The 17,900-nt window shown below is 42.2% G+C and overlaps 1 long non-coding RNA gene across 7 annotated transcripts; it reads right to left on the bottom strand.

Moving 5' to 3' along the window:
- Positions 1 to 682: 682 nt before the first annotated feature.
- Positions 683 to 16,977, bottom strand: LOC108527828 (uncharacterized). 7 transcript variants are annotated; one of them, XR_001884946.1, is made up of 8 exons: positions 16,855 to 16,977; positions 15,577 to 15,669; positions 13,353 to 13,385; positions 10,552 to 10,746; positions 9,232 to 9,880; positions 6,371 to 6,571; positions 2,687 to 2,846; positions 683 to 1,082 (listed from the first exon to the last, which is right to left on the bottom strand). It is a non-coding gene; the product is annotated as an uncharacterized LOC108527828 (long non-coding RNA). The 7 variants fall into 7 exon arrangements; XR_001884948.1 differs by having other exon boundaries at positions 2,687 to 2,828; XR_001884944.1 differs by lacking the exon at positions 2,687 to 2,846.
- Positions 16,978 to 17,900: the final 923 nt, after the last annotated feature.

The following is a 17,900-nucleotide window of genomic DNA, read 5'->3' as shown; positions in this document are numbered from 1 at the left end:
AAGACGGAAATCTGATGGAGGAGCGTGAAATGATCAGATTGCCTAAAGAAACCTGTTGAAAGCAAACTCAAACAGAATGAGCACAGCCTTAGATGATGAGGATGATGCCCTTTCTCCCACACTTCTCCAGAACCCTTATTTTGTGACTGTCATACCCACTGAAAGATCAACGAGGGGAAAACGGAGGAGAGAGGATGTGTCCTTAGGCCAGAGGAAGGTCTCAATCTTCCAGAAGAATGAGGGCAGAGAATGTTTTTTAAAGCTACATGATCCACAAGTGATGGGGATCTGAAGGCTTAAATAAAACTTCCATCTTCTTGGAGGTTTTTGATCTTTAAAGAGAATATTTAGTTCCCATTACACACTATTCTTGGTAGTTTTGTTTTGTCTCCTGCCTTTATGTTTTCAGCTATGGCTCAAGAAGTTTAGGAGCCTCCTTCCCTACCCTCCTTCTCCTCTTCTTGTGTCTGCTTACAAGGCACCAGTAGGTACCATGGGGGATAAAGAAAAATAAAAGTACAAAGCAGATCCTAGTGAACAACTCCAGGACACAGGGCAGTTACAGTCTCACGTTATCTGCCTTAGGATACCAGTCTCTTGGTCGAACCTTTATTTCTCCTTTTCCTCCAGGTGCTGTTCTTAGCTATAGCAGAATCACAGAAGAGAATATTTGAGTCATTGAAGCATTTTAATGTTAGGATTTTGGTATAGGACGAGATCTTAGCCATGGAGTGCAGTAGAACATTTTACAGATGGCAGAAGTGAGATTCTGGTGATAAAGTAGCTTCACCCAAGAGGTGGAAGAGCCCAGAGCCCAGCTTTCCCCTCCTTCACACTGGGTGCTTTCTGTGACTCCAGGTTGCCTCTCTGACCCGTTGTGCTTTGTAGTCCTCACCTTTGGCTGATCATATGTAATTTCTTTCCATGTCTATCACGTCACACTCTGGGACTTCTTGAGGTTATCTCCAGTGAAAAGAGACATATTATAACATAGGCTGTCCCATTACCAACGACCTTCTGAATGAGTGAAAGATGGCCGAGGATGGTGAAGGTAATGCATTCATATTCTTAGGGAATTTTCCCTGGAAGAGATGAAAAGTTGAGGCAATCTAAGTTATGCCTTAGCAAGGACTTTATTCCATGTTTTAGAGGCTGTGACAGAAGTTTGAGGTCAAGCTTACTAGTCAAAGAGTAACTAAAATATTACATTTAAAAAGATTTCCAGCCTAAGCAACATAGTGAGATGATGTTTCTTCAAAAAAATAAAAAATTAGTTGGGCATGGTGGTGTGTGCCTATAGTCTCAGCTACTCAAGAGGCTGAGGTGGGAGGATCACTTGTGTCCAGGAGTTTGAGGCTACAGTGAGCTATGATCACTCCACTGTACTCCAGCCTGGGCAACAGAGTGAGACTCTGTCTCTGAAAAAAAAAAATTACCTTATCTAGCAGCTATTTTTTTGTTTGTTTGTTTTGAGATAGAGTCTCACTCTGTCACCCAGGCTGGAGTGTAGTGCTGTGATCTCGGCTCACTGCAACCTCCACCTCCCAGGTTCAAGTGATTCTCCTGCCTCAGCCTCCTGAGTCGCCGGGATTACAGGTGCGTGCCACCACACCTGGCTAATTTTTGCATTTTTTTTAGTAGAGATGGGGTTTCACCACATTGGCCAGGCTTGCCTTGAACTCCTGACCTCAGGTGATCTGCCCGTCTCGGCCTCCCAAAGTGCTGGGATTGCAGGCATGAGCCACTGTGCCCAACCTCTAGCAGCTATTTTTACGATAGCTCAAATAATGTTAACTTAGGAGAGTATGTTCTCCAAGTTGTTTTTGTAAAAATGACTTTGACATTATATAACATAATCTTAAAAACCCACCAGGATAGCAAATTATCAGTTCTAAGCCTACCTGTGAGTTAGCATAAAGTAGATCCCTGAATGCCCCTTTAAGAAAGGCTGTTTTTTGCCCCCAGAAATACAATCAGCCTGACACAGGAATTAATTGAAGCATTCATTGTCTAGCTGTGGAGCCTCCCCACGAAGGTAAAGAGTATCTGTGATTGAGTCTGGCTATCAAGCAAATGACCAATGTCTACCTATGACAACTCTGTTGCATTTCCTTCTTTAGATCATATTTCTTGTCTTGAAATACACAATGACAATACTTTGATAAGTGGAGAAAAAGGAGGAGAAATAAGAAAAACCTTCCCGTTATATGTAGAACCCATTTTCTAGGCTAACAACTATGATACCAAGAACATCATAGTGGCTAGTCTAACTCCTTATTGGATCATGACACTGTAGAATTTATAATAAAATATTTAGCCATATTAATGACAGAAATTTCTTTCCTGGAGAAAATTGGATATAATGTTATTCAAATTTAAATATATGGTAAAGAAGAAATAAAAACTGTGAGGGAATTAAGGCCTGCCACAAAGAAAGGATTAGGATATGACTATTATCTTTGTTTTACATTTAAAAATATTGTACGCTTTCATTCTTATGTAAGTTTTCTAGATTACTTTCAAAGTAACTTGCATAAGGTTTTCTGCTGACATGAAAAAAGTGATCTTGAATATTCTTCAATTAAACTTTTAATAAATTATTTTTATATGTAAGGTTAATATGAAGAACAGCCTTCTACAGCTTGTTAAAATAAAGGGAAATTTTTGTTTGAAGGCATTTACTCACTCTTGTTACTTCCTTCTATTCTCTAAGGCCTCTTGTGCCTTTGGAGATTTGCCCTTTTGGCACAATTCTAATTTTCTCTGTAGAATGTCTTTTTCCCTTGGGAGGTGAGATTCGAGCTTCCTTTGCATATTGGTGCTTTCTCCTATTACAAATATAAAAACTAAAAACAATTTCCATGATTTACATCACATGATCCATCTGGTGAATTATTTTTCCTGCTCTTTGCAAACCATGATTGTCGTTGGGAACCTTTCATTGGGGTCCCATTTGCTTTCATGGTGCCAGAAAATTTTGCTTTATTTATCATTTTTAAAACAGCTCTCAAAGCCCTTCTGAATTTCTTACATTTACTAATGTATATGATGCATTTATTAGTCAGGATTTATTTTTTGGACGCAAGTAACAGAAATCCCACCAAACTAGTTTAAGGAAAAGTGACTTTATGTTCTGGAAGTGGTCAGTAGTGATATCATACAGCAATGTTAGTGTGCCTAATGCCACAGAACTATCCACTTAAAAATGGTTTTAAAAAAGTGACTTTAGGGCCAGGCGCAGTGGCTCACGCCTGTAATCCCAGCACTTTGGGAGGCTGAGGCAGGCAGATCACGAGGTCAGGAGATCAAGACCAGCCTGGACAACACAGTGAAACCCCGTCTCTACTGAAAATACAAAAATTAGCTGGGTGTGGTGGTGGGCACCTGTAGTCCCAGCTACTCGGGAGACTGAGGCAGGAGAATTGCTTGAACCTGGGAGGTGCAGAGTCAAGATTGTGCCACTGCATTCTAGCCAGGCATGGTAGCTCACGCTTGTAATCCCATATCCCACCCAGCACTTTGGGAGACTGAGGCAGGTGGATCACCTGATGTCAGGAGTTCAAGATCAGCCTGGCCAACATGGAGAAACCCCGTCTCTACTGAAAATACAAAAATTACCTGGGTGTGGTGGTGGGTGCCTATAATACCAGCTACTTGGGAGGCTGAGGCAGGAGAATTGCTTGAACCCAGGAGGCGGAGATTGCAGCGGGCCGAGATCATGTCACTGCACTCCAGCCTGGGTGACAGAGCAAGACTCCATCTCAAAAAAAAAAAAAGGGACTTTATCCCCTCCCATACCAGGAAGTCTAAAGTGGCATCAGACAACTGTGTTTTTTTCTCTATCCCTTGGACAGTCAGTATTTAATTTCTCACCATCTCTTTCTTAAACTCCAAAAATACAGGCTTTCATCAGTCCATCGCAGAAATATGTGGGAGGTACAAAGTGGGCTGTGGGATGGGTCATGGGTGGCTTTATGGAGAAGGTGGCCCTTCAAATGTAGTTATTGGTTTGGGAGCAATTAAAAGAAGAGCTTGAGCCAAGATGTGAAGCTGGGAAAACCCAGGTAAATGGTTCACTTTGGCTGTAGAATGCCATGTTCAATGGGTGAAGGGGAGTGGTACAGCCAAGATCCAGAAAGGTAGTGGGGAATAGCAGGAATCCCACTGGTATTTCAGACATCCCTGGAGAATGGAGGGGTGTAGGTGAGGATCAGTAGTTGCTGTCTTAAGGAATGCAGAGACACCTGCTCCTAGGAATTTGGAAGGGGAAAAACAAAGAATAATAATCTCAGTAAACATCTTTCATTCCTTCTATTGGAATATCTTTTTTTAAATCCTTTCAGGTACAGGATAGTCTTCCCATCTCTCTGCCATTTTACAAGGAAGACATCTCCTAAAGTACCCCAGGCAAATGAGAATCCATCTGTTTTGGTATCCTGATCTTGACCATTATTCTTTCTTTTTATTTTATTTTAGTGTTTTCATCTTGATTTTCATTAGTAAAAACTCTTATGTAAATACTTGCACTATTGCCCATCTTATTCTATCCATCAATAGGAAGCAGAGGAAACAAATGTTTCAGTCCAGGAGTGAAGGGCTTTGTGGCTGAATGTTCTTTCCTTGGGGCCAATTACTCCAATGTTTTTGGAAACTCTGTGAGAGCTGTGTATTCTGTGCTGAACCATAGACTTTTTAGATCTAGAAAGAACCTAAAAAAAATACATACCATCTAACCCATTCATTTAACAGATGAGAAAACCTGGATCCCACAGTTGTTAAATAAGCCTCTCATACGTTTATTACTTCAAAGGATAAAAATCTCAAGGGTGCTCCTTGAGAAAGAGCAGATGAGTAGAACAATTGTAGCTCTGCACAAAAGGGGGAAAATCACCTCTTCTGGACTTGTTATCCAGACATTTTCCTGTTGTTTAATTTCTCAGTTGTTTTATACAACAATTTCAAGTGTTTTTCAGATACCCAATTGAATGTGCTATTTTTGCTGCCTCTCTGCAGGAGAGTCTATTATGTCATTCAAGCGAATACTACTCTTTCTCTAGTTCAATCACTTGAATTTTGGTGGGCTATAAGGACCCCAACATTTTCTACATTAAAGAATATGGATATGTTCCTCCATCAAAATCCATTTTGGGAGCTATCCAACTTTAGTGAAAATCCAAATCACTGTATGGCTTTTGAGCCTTAAAAGGTGGCTCTATTTTGAATGACATCCTGGTAGCATTTATATTATATCTGACACCCTGGATATTTCTTTGCTTCTTTACTGGTTTTGATTGATTGAAAAACACAGCGCATCAGTAAATAGGAGATAATTGTGATTATTTAGATAACCTAGTAATGTGAGAGATCATTGGACCATGGAAACAAAAGTGGAAAGTAAATGAAATTATGTTTCCATCAGCAAAACCAGACTCACTTGGCAAACAGTGATGAGAACATAGTCAAACATTTTTCATCTTCAGGGTCCTCTCATAGTGCTGGTGATTTTGTCTGGGAGTTTTGCAGATCAGCCAGTTCTGCCTTTTATTTTGATGGTCACTGAGTCCTTTTTTCCCTTTTCCCCCAAAGGAGTGATTTTCTGTGTGTTTTTGTTTTTGGGGCGTGTGTGTGTGTGTGTGTTGAACCAATGTTCTTGCTGACAAAGCCAGACTCTGCCTTCTGGCTGTCTTAGATTTTATGGCATAAAGTAGTGCTTCCTGGACGTTGATGCTTGTGAGATTGGAAATGTTTTTCTACTGGAAAAAGACCAGAAAAGGTAGTTATGTGTGGGCTGTTAGTGCTGTTAGTTATGTGTAGTAATGTTAGTGCAAAATGGAAAGTCTACTGTCTTCCAGTTATAGAAAGGGAAGTGAGAGATGATGACGTGCACTTTGAACTCAGTATCTTAGAGACGGACCACCCTTGCTCTCCTCCCACAATCCAAATCAATTTCTGAAAAAGCACTCTGGTCAGCCTGGATAATGCACCCGGCCCTGGTGATGAGAACAGCTGAGGGAAATGTATCGATGAACAGTTTCATCTGGATCACAAGGATTTAGGAGGGACAGCTCCTAAAATGGAGGGAGGTAGGACAGACTAAGAAGTCACAGATTTTCCCTGCAGTGACATTGATCCTTCGGTGTGTATTAATTAGTTCACAGAAGAAACTCCAAAGAAATTTGCGGATTACAGGATAGCATGAACTATGGAGGAAATATTGCTGCTCTCCCTAAGTGAAAGACCTTTAGGGAGAAATGACTCATTTCCTCTGTTGAATGGAAGCACCATTCTTATATATTACTTCCACATTAGGACACTAATTTTTGAAAACTATACTAGACTGTATTTTGAATGATGACTTTGTACCCAGTACCTTCACATGAGTTACTCTTTTGATCCTCAGCCTCCAGAAGAGGTAGGTGATGTCTTCTTGGTTTTACTAAGACAGGTATCCAGGGTACAGTTGGAGCCAGCAAGGGGTAGAACAAATCCTTGAACCCCGGTTGGTTTGACTTTAAATTTTGTGTTCTTTCCTCTACATCACAGCTGCTTGGGAGAGAACTGCCAGATGCTGCTGTTAATCAAGGTTGTGAAGTTGAATACAAATTGAGAAGGAAAGGAGGAGGAAACAGCATCATAAATTTTGACACAAAAGTGTAAAGCTTTTAAAGACCCTCAATATGTCACTACTTCTAGGCTAAGTTTGTTGCCACATAATTAGGCTGAAAGTCCTAATTGCAGGTTGATTTTTAAATCTACATGACCCTGTGCCAGGAGGATTTATGCTGAGACATTTACTTTAATTAAATGGCTACTTAGTGACAGGGCTTAAATATATATCATTTAAAGTGCCAGATAGTTTTTTCAGATACTAGGTCAATGAAGAACACATTTCATCCTCGTTAACAATACATAGTATTCAACTAGAAATATTTGATTTGATTTCATTTAATTGAAGCCATTTGAGGTCATCAAAAATTATTTGTGGAGATTCTCTCTAATCTCTGGTTTCAGGGATGGGAAAATTGGAAACACATGGATTTACTACCTCATACTCTCCCACTTCAAATGTTAGATTGAGGCATTGGTACCATCTAAACCCCTGCACTGAGAGAAGCTCATGCTGCCAAAACCTTTGGTTTCTGAAGCCTAGCCAATGACATGCGAAATAACCTTTTCTCTACTAAAAGCAAGAAAAATCTTCAGTTGAAAAATTGGGCTAATGTTGTTCAGTAGACAGAATGAATTAAAACTAGCTCAATTTGGCTTAGATTTTATACATCATCTCAACATAGAAGATTCTGATGCAAAGGGAAAAATGAAGCATATACTTGCTTTAAAAATACCGCTGTTCTGGCTTGGAGCGGTGGCTCACTCCTCTAATCCTAGCACTTTGGGAGGCTGAGCTGGGAGGATCATGTGAGGCCAGGAGTTTGAGACCAGCCTGGCCAACATGGCAAAACCCTGTCTCTACTAAAAATACAAACATTAGCCGAGTATGGTGGTGTGCCTGTAATCCCAGCCACTCGGGAGGCTAAGGCATGAGAATCACTTGAACCCTGGAGGCAGAGGTTGTAGTGAGTGGAGATTGTGCCACTGCATTCTAGCCTGGGTGACAAAGTGAGACTCTGTCTCAAAAAAACAAAAACAAAAACAAAAAAACCCAGCTGTTCTTCTAGTCCCAGAATTCCAGTTTGGCCTGCCTTGGAGCATCTATTCGGGAACAGGCATATGTGACCTTCCAATCCATGACTCTGCTTCTGTTGTTGCTGCTGGGATTGTCAGGCTTCTGTGTTCTAATTACTCTTTTAAAATTCCATTGAAAATGCAATTTCATGTAGACGTGTGTTTTCACGTTTAGTTTTTATAGCATTTCTTTTCTCTCCCAACTGTATCAGTGATAGGTATTAACCGTAACATGTGGTATATACAGATGAGCAAAAGAAAAAAAGAGAAAATAACTCGTAATCTAATCACTAAGAGATAAATACTACTGACTTGGTCTTTTTTCTCTTCCTCTTCGTCTTTATGTATGTATGTACATATTTACTTAAAATATAGACTTGCCATCTCATTGTATATATTACTTAATGCAACAAAATTCTTTTTGAATGTTTGCCAGACGCCAGACACTATGCTAGGCCTTGGATATAGTTTTGTTTACTGTTTTTTAAAATGGTCACTTAATGATATATAACAATTATTTCTCCAAGTCTTTAAAAATTATTTGAAATGACATTTTTAATAGCTGCATAATATCCCATCATTTTCATGTGCCATATTTTATTATATCCCTGAGATTGGACAATTAAGCTTTTGTTTTTTATTCCTACAATAACCAATACCCCAATATACACCCTGAACATAAATCTTTGTGCTCATCTCTGATCATTTCCTTATAGTAATTTCCCACAAGAATTATGGGGGTAAAGAATATGAAAATAGCTATAGCTTATCTGAGGTTGCTTTTCAGTTACTATCTTCATCTTATTCTTTCTTTGTTTCCAAAGTGACTTCATTGCCTTAAAGTGATTCTAAAATTCACCTAGCATTAGAGAAACCTAGACTATACTTTAGAAAAGAGTCTATGTTCCCAAAGATACATATACCCTCTTAAAGGTGCTGTAGTATTCCCAAAGATACATACACATATAATATCTTAAAGTTGCTGTATGTACCTTTTTAAAAAGAGAAAGAAAGAGTTCTAAGCTTGTTTACTTAAAAGGTCTAATAAATCAGATCATTAAAAGTGTGAGAATTGCCTTGTTTATGAAAACATGCCATTGGTTTAAACTGGCTATATAAATTGACCAGATTGTATGAACCAGTATCCAAGAGCTTAGCAGTGTACAGGTCCAATTCCATTATTATAGTTTTATGCTTAGGCTCAGCGTATGAGGCTGATAATGGTGGCATGATAAGACTGCACAGTGCTCAAGTGTATAATAAGCAATGCTTAGCTGGAAGAGAGAAAATATTTATCAGTGCTCTGCTAATGAGATGTTCTTTATATCATCTAATGAGTTGGTTTTATTTTAGGTAAGGTTAAATGTGTTTGATATGTTTAATAGAGATCTTGAAATAACATGTGCTGAAATCAATTAGAAAAAAAATCATAAAAATTCCAAGTGGGCCCTCTGGAGTAATCACCTCGTAGATATTATTTTGAAAACCAGAAAACTGGTTGGAAGATGATATGCCAAAAATAACATTGTCTACGTTAAACAGACTTACTTTATAGACCGCTTGTGTAACAAGATGTATGACGCTCTCCTTTGGGAACTTCTCCTTCCTTCAGTCTAACCTTGTTTGGGCGATACACGAGACAGTGTCAGAGAGGTCATAGCTCTCTGGGTGGCTAAGCCCCTATATGTGTGAGGCAGAAGTCTTGTAGAGTCAAAATTACTCTTGAAAATCTCTTTGGAAGGTGCCACCTTGGAGGCCTGTACACTATCCCTTGTGGAGGCCAACACAGCCACTTTGGCCTGCAGAGTTGGAGCCGCATTGCTGTTTCCTTGAGCACCAGGTAAGAAGTTGGCTTGGGTTTAGGGGCCAACTTGTATGAAAAATACGTTTCTTTAAATACTAGAATCCCAGTCAGCTCTGTGAGATGTTCACACTGAAAATCTTTCTGGAATGAGATGCAGAGGAAGCTGTGGGGTCGTGTTTCCTTTTTTCTCTCTCACCGTGGGCATGTGATCATTGAGTTCCTGATTGAAGTGTGTGTGTCCGTGTCCACTCCCTTCCTTGTGGGTGTTAATTGAATTCTTTTGAGCAAAAACATGTCTGATGTGACACCACTGCAGTTGCTGTGATGCAGAATTTTTACTCACGTAGATGTACTTCTGTGAGGCCCTGCAGTAACCTTTTTGGTTAATACTCCCTGTAAAAGTAGAGTGGAAGAGGCAGGGTGAACAAATGTGTTATTCTGAATGAATGTGAATGAATCATGAGCAGAGATTTAGTGAGGGCCTGCTATGTGCCAGGAGTTAGGGATATAGTGGTGGCCACAGTGACCCAATCCCTGCCTTTCTGGAGCTTATGGTCTTGGTAGATTCTTGAGAATTCGCCTTTGTCTGGGCAACAAAGGAATGACTAGATCACCATTCAATACATAGGGGTTCAAATATTTTGTGCAGAAACATTTTGGGTTCTTGAATAGGGACTGTGTGATACAAGTGGTTTCTCTGAAAATTATCCATGATCTAAGCTTACACACCTACTGGCTCATAAAAGCCAGTTTCAGAGGCCAGATGACTTTCGTGTTTGGTGCCAGTGTGCTCCCCCCGGATCCCTATCTGCTTGGTTGCAAACTCTTGGCTCCAGTACTGCCTGGTCTCTAGCATACTTTGATCCACCAGAAAGTCCCTCCTTGTTCCAGTTCCAAAACTGTAGCTCTGCAATATCTCCTCTCCTTCCCCCAAAGTGGTGGTGTGGCGGGTGTGTGTGTGAGAGAGAGAGACAGAGAGAGAGAGAGGCTCAATGAAGGGAATTCCCATCCATGAGCTTACTGTTGATTACTAGTCCTTCATCACCGGAGTGTTGGTCACAAACCTGAGGAGGGCAAAGTGATTGGAGTCCCGAGGTGCTTGTGCTCCTTTGGCTCTGTTGGTCTGGATCTGTTGATCACCTTTCTTGGGGATTCTTTGTGCTGCGTTGTCTCCTGCTTGCTGCCCCCCACTATTCCTCTTTCCTGAGTTATGGTTTATAACCTGCTGCATCTCCTAATGAACACCTGGAACCTCCAAGCTGGAAAAGAAGGATCAGCTCATGGTGCCTGGGGCAGCAGGATGGTGTGGCCCTGACTTGGCCCAAGATTCTTATGCCCCTCGAGGTGGTATCCCTGAGAAATGCCAGGGTCCGCATCACTCATGGGATTAGCATGATTTTGCAGATGGTTAATTTTTTTTAAGTGAGTCAACTAAAGACATAATTTTCCCATTGAAACGAACATGGATATCTTAAGGCAGCGCTAGACTGCAAAATTCATGTAAATGTTAAGTTAAAAATGTATTTTTCAGGCAGACATGCGGGGAAAGACGTTCACTCTTGTCTTCTGTTACAGGTACTTTGGTGAAAGTACCTAGTTGATCCTGGCTCCTTGGCTAAGTTATTGAAATTTTCTGCAGAATGGGGATAGTTGGAGGATTCACTGGGATATGCAGAAAACACTGAGTGTGTGTTACTTGCCGTCTCTTCCTGCTCCCCGTTTCCCCACATCATACCCTGGAGGTATCCTGCTCCCTGTGTCACTGCTTCTGTGGCAGGAACTATGCCTGCCCGGTCCATGTGTGCTGGTGATGCTGCTCCTGGGTGTCCTTGGACCTGCCCAAAGGGCAAATCCTGTGATCTCCCAGAATATTGAGGGTGCAGGACCAAGTAGTCCTTGGAGAGCAGCTGCAGCCTGGGTCATGGCATAGGGGTGGGTAGGATACACTTAGAAAAGAGGCGGGGAGTCCTCCTGGCCCGCTGCCTTCTCTTGGCATGCAGGTGCACAGTGGCGTCTACATACTGTGAGGGAGTGTGTGATCCCCAGGGAAATCCCACTGATGGAGCAGGACAGGACTAGCTTCTAGACACCCCCTCTCCTATATCACCAAACAGAGCACATCCTGCCCCACACAGATGCCTCTGCCTCATCAAAGGTGGCAGGAGGACATTTGCCCCTCCAGCCTCTCATTCACTGTGCTCAGTTTCTGTTTCTGACCCCCCTTTGAAGCTGCCTCTCTCCACAAGGGAGGAATGATATCTGAGCTGAAGGAGGATGACACATGCCATTCCAGTCTGCAGCCCCCTAATCTCTCTAAGACAAGATGTTCCAACAGGTGGGGGTGATCCTTCTCTCTTAAGGCCTGCCTTGCATGAGGACAATTTGCTTCCTTCCTAATCTCTGGAAGGAGGTGGCAGAGTCAGGCAGGCAATGGCCTTAAGGAACATTTATTTCTGAGTGTACCAAGTGTGTCTGTGATGCTTCCCCAGAAGAGCCAGCTCAGTGTAACGGGGACAGAAACAAGCTTTGGAGTCAGAGAAATCTTGGTCTGGATGGGGCCTCAGCCCCTCACCCGCTTTGTAACATCAGGCAGATTACTTACATTACTGAGCCTTGGTTTTCTCATCTGTAAATGGAAGATGTTAATCGTAACTCACTCTTAGGGGTGAGGAGGAAGCAATATAATGTATGAAAAGTTCTTGCCATACAGTAGTAGCTCAATAAGTGATTCTCAGCATGCCTCAAGCCCAGCACTGGATTCAAGACAGTCCTTCTTAGGAGGCCTCAAATCACATTTGTTTTCTTTCTTTGTCTGCATTCGAAACACCCAACTTCCTCTTGCTGCTGCTCTTTTTTTAGGAGTCAAGAAAAAACAACCTAAGTAAACATTCTCCACTAAGGTGTGACTGAAAGATAGTCTCCTCATTCACTCAGAGGTGATTTCAACAGGGGAAACTTTAACTCAAAGGAATTTCTGTACATGAGAGACGTCTCTTAGGTAGTAGGAGTGGATTCCTGTGGTCTCTGTGCGGTTCCTGGCTTTGCCCATATTCCCCCAAGTGAGGCCTCCGTCCCCAGCAGCCCTTAACTTCTAGCTGCAGTCGTGTCTTCACTCCCTGTTAGGCTAAACCTTCATCTGATTCTTTGCTCCCCTGACTCACAAGACAATCTTGTGCTGTGTGCTGAGACAGCATGCTTATCTGTCCATCTTAGAGAACTTAGAAGCAATGTGTTTTAGCTTTTCATGACAATTTCCATAAACTATTCTAGTTCTTAGAGGAAAATAAAGTAGTTAAATGAAAGACTAATCAACCAATGTTTAATTCTTGTTGAAATTAAAAGTTAACTGATGATATAACTGGTGGATCATCCAGATTTCTCCTAAACTGGAACGGCAAATGGGCCAGCTGTTATTGATTGGTAATGATTGCCTGGACTACTTGAGTGCTGAGAAAGAGTCTAAGGTTGTGCTTATTCAAGATGGAAAAGAGTATCATGCTTGATTAGTGATGTCTGCTAGAGGCACAGGAATGGAAGTGGCAGCTCTGACTACATATTTGTCAGGCCTTTCTCCGACTCCCATCCCATCATTTCTCTGTTCGTTTGCTCTCCCACTTGACAGCAGTTGGGGAATTGAAAGTGTTTTCAAGCCAGGTTTACTCTGGTAAATGATTTAGCAGGGCTGAAGCAGGATGCCAACTTAAACTTGTTTTCCACGGTTATCCATAGATTTTATATTTATCCTATTCTTGGTGTGCATTCACATAATTAAGAGTTGCTATGAAGTCAGAGTTTTTTTTATCTCAAGGCTCATAAACAGCATCAGGATTTGGTCCATTTGACGAAACTACTTGGAACATCTTACCTTTTCATCTCTGAACAGCCATGAGCATGTGAACTGTAGGCAAGGAAATGAATTGCATTCATGAATCACTTGAGCAGCACAAAGCAAAGGTTAGAGCTACCTCTAATAGTCTTGCCTGTTATATCCCCTTTGCCTTTATTCTGAATGCCTATTTTCCAGATAGCCTAATGGATGAATCACACTATGTTCTGAGAGAGGCAGACAAACAGCCTGGAGAAAATGGGGCACTAACATGGGATTTCAGGTTATTCTTCTCCAAGGTTACTGTTAGAACCCATGTGAAAGCATTAAAGAGAAAGCTATTCTTTTTTTAAGTTTTTGTGTTTTATTTTTTTTGAGACAGAGTCTTGTTCTGTCGCCCAACCTGGAGTGCAGTGGTGCAGTCTTGGCTCACTGCAAGCTCTGCCTCCCAGGTTTATGCCATTTTCCTGCCTCAGCCTCCGAATAGCTGGGACTACAGGCACCCACCACCACGCTCGGCTAAGTTTTTGTATTTTTAGTAGAGACAGGGTTTCACCATGTTAGCCAGGATGGTCTTGATCTCCTGACCTTGTGATCCGCCTGCCTTGGCCTCCCAAAGTGCTGGGATTACAGGTGTGAGCAACTGCTCCTGGCCGAGAAAGCTATTCTTAAAAAATAAGATACCTAGTGTGTGGCACAGCTTACCGTTGCCCATTTATCTCTCTCACTGGGAAATGAACTGCCTGGATGTTAGAAGTTGAAGGGCTAATTATTCTTTCTAGAAGTTTTGCTTGTTATCTCCTATTCTTCCCTTAAGGTGGAAGGAGAGGTGAGTGGATCATCAGGTAAGTCCTTCTGAGAACTAAGAAGAAACCACCAGCCCCCTCTCTGGCCTCCACTTTGTTCTTGCACTATTGGGGCATGTGGGGGTTGTCATCTGGTATCAAGCATTCTCCACTAGGGCACCTATAGGCAGATTGAGGTCACACTTTTTTTTTTGACAGTCTTCTGTGGAGTTACTTAGAAGATGTCTAAAATACGTAACAAATCTCGGACCTCTCTTTGAGCAACGACAGTAACATATTTAGAAAGTTTGAGGAAAGTGATTTTTTAAAAGTTCATCAATACTATGTAATACTACGATAAAACCAACAGCCCAATAATAGCAACAAAAGTCCCTGTCACCATTTGGTGTTGCCTCTTCTTTCCTGGCTGTACAATTTATAGAAGGGGGAGGAAGACTAGAATCTTAGTTTTAGGAATCCAATACATTTTTTAAAAGCTGGTTATGTTGGAGGCTGGCTTGTAAGAACTCATATGCATCTTCCTCATTTGTGTTTTTCTTTGAGTTGCCAAATGTTAAGGTTGGGATTATTCAACCCATATGAGACATGATTTCCTTTTTTCTATAACATTTCTGGGCAAGCAGATTTTGACTCAGTGCTACCAATCTGGGGTGTGTGCTCCCTTTTTCTGGTGGACTGGGGAAGGGTCTATCATAATCTCATGAAACAGCACCATGGCGAAGGAAGAAACGAGAAGAGGGTCTTTCTCAGTGATTCGAGATCAGTTGTGAGCTGGTGTTAAGAGCAGTGTTTCAAGTGAAAAACAGAAAGGGAAGGGAACATTTTCATTTTCTTTCTTTTTTTTTTTTGAGATGGAGTCTGGCTCTGTCGCCCAGGCTTGAGTGCAGTGGCTGGATCTCAGCTCACTGCAAGCTCCGCCTCCCGGGTTTACGCCATTCTCCTGCCTCAGCCTCCCGAGTAGCTGGGACTACAGGCGCCCGCCACCTCGCCCGGCTAGTTTTTTTGTATTTTTTAGTAGAGACGGGGTTTCACAGTGTTAGCCAGGATGGTCTCGATCTCCTGACCTAGTGATCCGCCCGTCTCGGCCTCCCAAAGTGCTGGGATTACAGGCTTGAGCCACCGCGCTCGGCCAACATTTTCATTTTCTAATTTATGTTTTTCTTTGCTGGCCTTTGAGATGCCAGAATGAGAAAAGATCAGAGGGGTCATCTGAGAGGTCGCAAAAAATAAAAATCACCTCTAAAAGAGAAGCAGCTTAATGTGCCATCCACAGGCACAGCTGTTTAATCGAGGGTGATTATTACACTGGGATGAACTAAAAGAATTAAAAGAATGTTGTGGCTGTGGTTTAAACAATGAGGACTCTGGTAAGAACGTCCTGGCCTCATTGGCGAACTGGGACTGCAACCTGAATGGAGTTATTGAAGAAATTGATAGCACAGTTTTCAGACACTTACCCCCTTCCCTCCACACCGTGATTTTCCAGTTGCTTGTTCTGTGGCCAATTTTAGGATAGATCCATACTTGCTTCTTCAGCACCTAGCAACAATCTCAAATGCCACAAGAAGAGTTTTAATTTAGTTTAGTGCAAGGCCACATTTAGTAAGTTTTTGAGAATGTTTCTAATTTATTAGCTTAAAATCTTATTACCATTTTTAAATCCATCACTTCTCTTCAAAGAATGATGAATTAAAATGTAGGTAAATTGTTCTTACTTTCCTTGAATGAAATACACTGAGAGCAGACAGTCTGATTGACACTGTCATATATGAACATCAGGGATGTAATTCTGAAGAGTACTGGCTTTGCAATAACTCTTTCCATTTATCTTATGTGACTCCTATGCTTAATGACTCTTTGAGAATTGATGATGGAGGAGCCAGCCCTGTACGTCCTTTCCTTACTATGTTATTATTGATAACATAATAAACCAATATGCTTTTTGTTTGTTTGTTTTGAGACGGAGGAGTCTTGCTCTGTCGCCCAGGCTGGAGTGCAGTGGCGCCCTCTCAGCTCACGTCTCCGCCTCCTGGGTTCAAGCGATTCTCCTGCCTCAGTCTCCTGAGTAGCTGGGATTACAGGCGTGTGCCACCATGCCTGGCAAATTTTTGTATTTTTAGTAGAGATGGGGTTTTGCCATATTGGCCAGGCTGGTCTTGAACTCCTGACCTCAGGTGATCCGCTCACCTCTCCTCCCAAAGTGCTAGGATTACAGGTATGAGCCACCACGTCTGGCCTTATTTAATACTTTTGAAAGTACTTCCCTAAACATCTTTTCCCTAGCAGAGGGCTAACAGTGTGAACTTCACAGCAGCAGGGACTATGTTTGCTTTTACCCATGCTTGTATGTCCAGCCTAGGCAGAATGGCCAGCACATAACAAGGGCTCTGTAATATTATTTACTGAAAGAATGAGTGAATGAGTGAAAAAACATCATCTCTATGCTGCACATCTTCTGTTGTGCCACCACTTTTATGTGGCTTGTCATCCCCTCTTAGCTGAATGACTGCCACAGCCTCCCATGTGTTCCCTCCACCAACCCATTCTCCTCTCCGCAGCCAGTCTGAGCTACTAAAATGTGAATCTGCATATGTCACCCCCTTCTGTTCAGTCTTACTTGCTTCCTGTTTCTCTGAGGTTAGTGACAAAGTCTCAAAGTGTGGCCAGCCCTACCTTACAATTTCACTCCTTGCATCCCACACTCCAGCCTCTGAACTAGTCACATTTCCCCACACCTGGTAGGCTTAGGCTCCCTCTGATCTTTGGGTCTCTATAGATGTTGTTGCACCTTCACCCTGGAATCTCTTTTCCCCAGCTTAGCGGTCACCTCCTCTCTGAAGCCTTCCCTGATGACACAAGGTCGGGTTGGGTGCCCCTCCCATGTGACCCTGTTGCTCCCACTGTGATGTCACTGTTTACTTTTCTTCTTCTCTAGATTCCAAAGCTTGTTGAGCTTGGGGACTGTATCTTGATCAGTGCAGAATCCCTGCCACCTAATGCATTGCCTGGCCCACCATGGGCACTTGGAAAAATATTTGTTGGGTGAGAAGAGGGCAATGTGGCATAGTTGAACTAGCATGGGATCTGGAGCCAGAAAGATCTTCCCAGTGACTGGCAGTCACATTAGGCCATTCCCAAACTCTCCAAGCCCCAGTTTCTTTCTTAGGGAAACGGGGTGGAGGACATCACTTCACAACTCACCAGGTTGTTGTGAAAAATACAGTGAGATGACATAAGGAAAGCAGCACAGGGCCTGCTCCGTAATGAGCTCCGGTACATTGTTCTTCCTTTCCTCAATCCCTCCTTCCCTTCCTTACTGGCCAGATAGGGAAAACCCTGGATCACAGGACTAGAATGCCAGTGTTACAGTCAAAGATTAAGTGGTTCTAAATCATCTAGAACTAGAAATACCATTTGACCCAGCAATCCTATTACTGGGTATGTACCCAACGGGGATGCTTTTTAAAAATACTCCTGGACCTTACTCTGTGGTTCTGGGACAGGGTCCAGGAATCTGTATGCTTTGTTTCAAGTTTCTAATGTGCAGCCACAATTGGGAGCCTTTGACCTAGTCCAACTTCTGACCCAAAGCAGGAATCCTGGTTATGTAGCCTTTGCCGGAGCACATCAGGGATGGGCAGCTCGCTGCATTTTGAAGCCGTTTCTTGCTGGACAGCTGCTCTAATAGAGACTTATAGACTGTGCCCCATTCTGCTTCTATGAACACCCAGCCTTTAGATTGGGTTCTGCCTTCTAGAGACACATGCATTAATCCACACCA

Source organism: Rhinopithecus bieti, unplaced genomic scaffold (genome assembly GCF_001698545.2).
Source record: "Rhinopithecus bieti isolate Rb0 unplaced genomic scaffold, ASM169854v2 scaffold_2572, whole genome shotgun sequence".
NCBI classification, from domain to species: Eukaryota; Metazoa; Chordata; class Mammalia; order Primates; family Cercopithecidae; genus Rhinopithecus; species Rhinopithecus bieti.
This window is presented reverse-complemented; position numbering and strand designations above follow the sequence as displayed.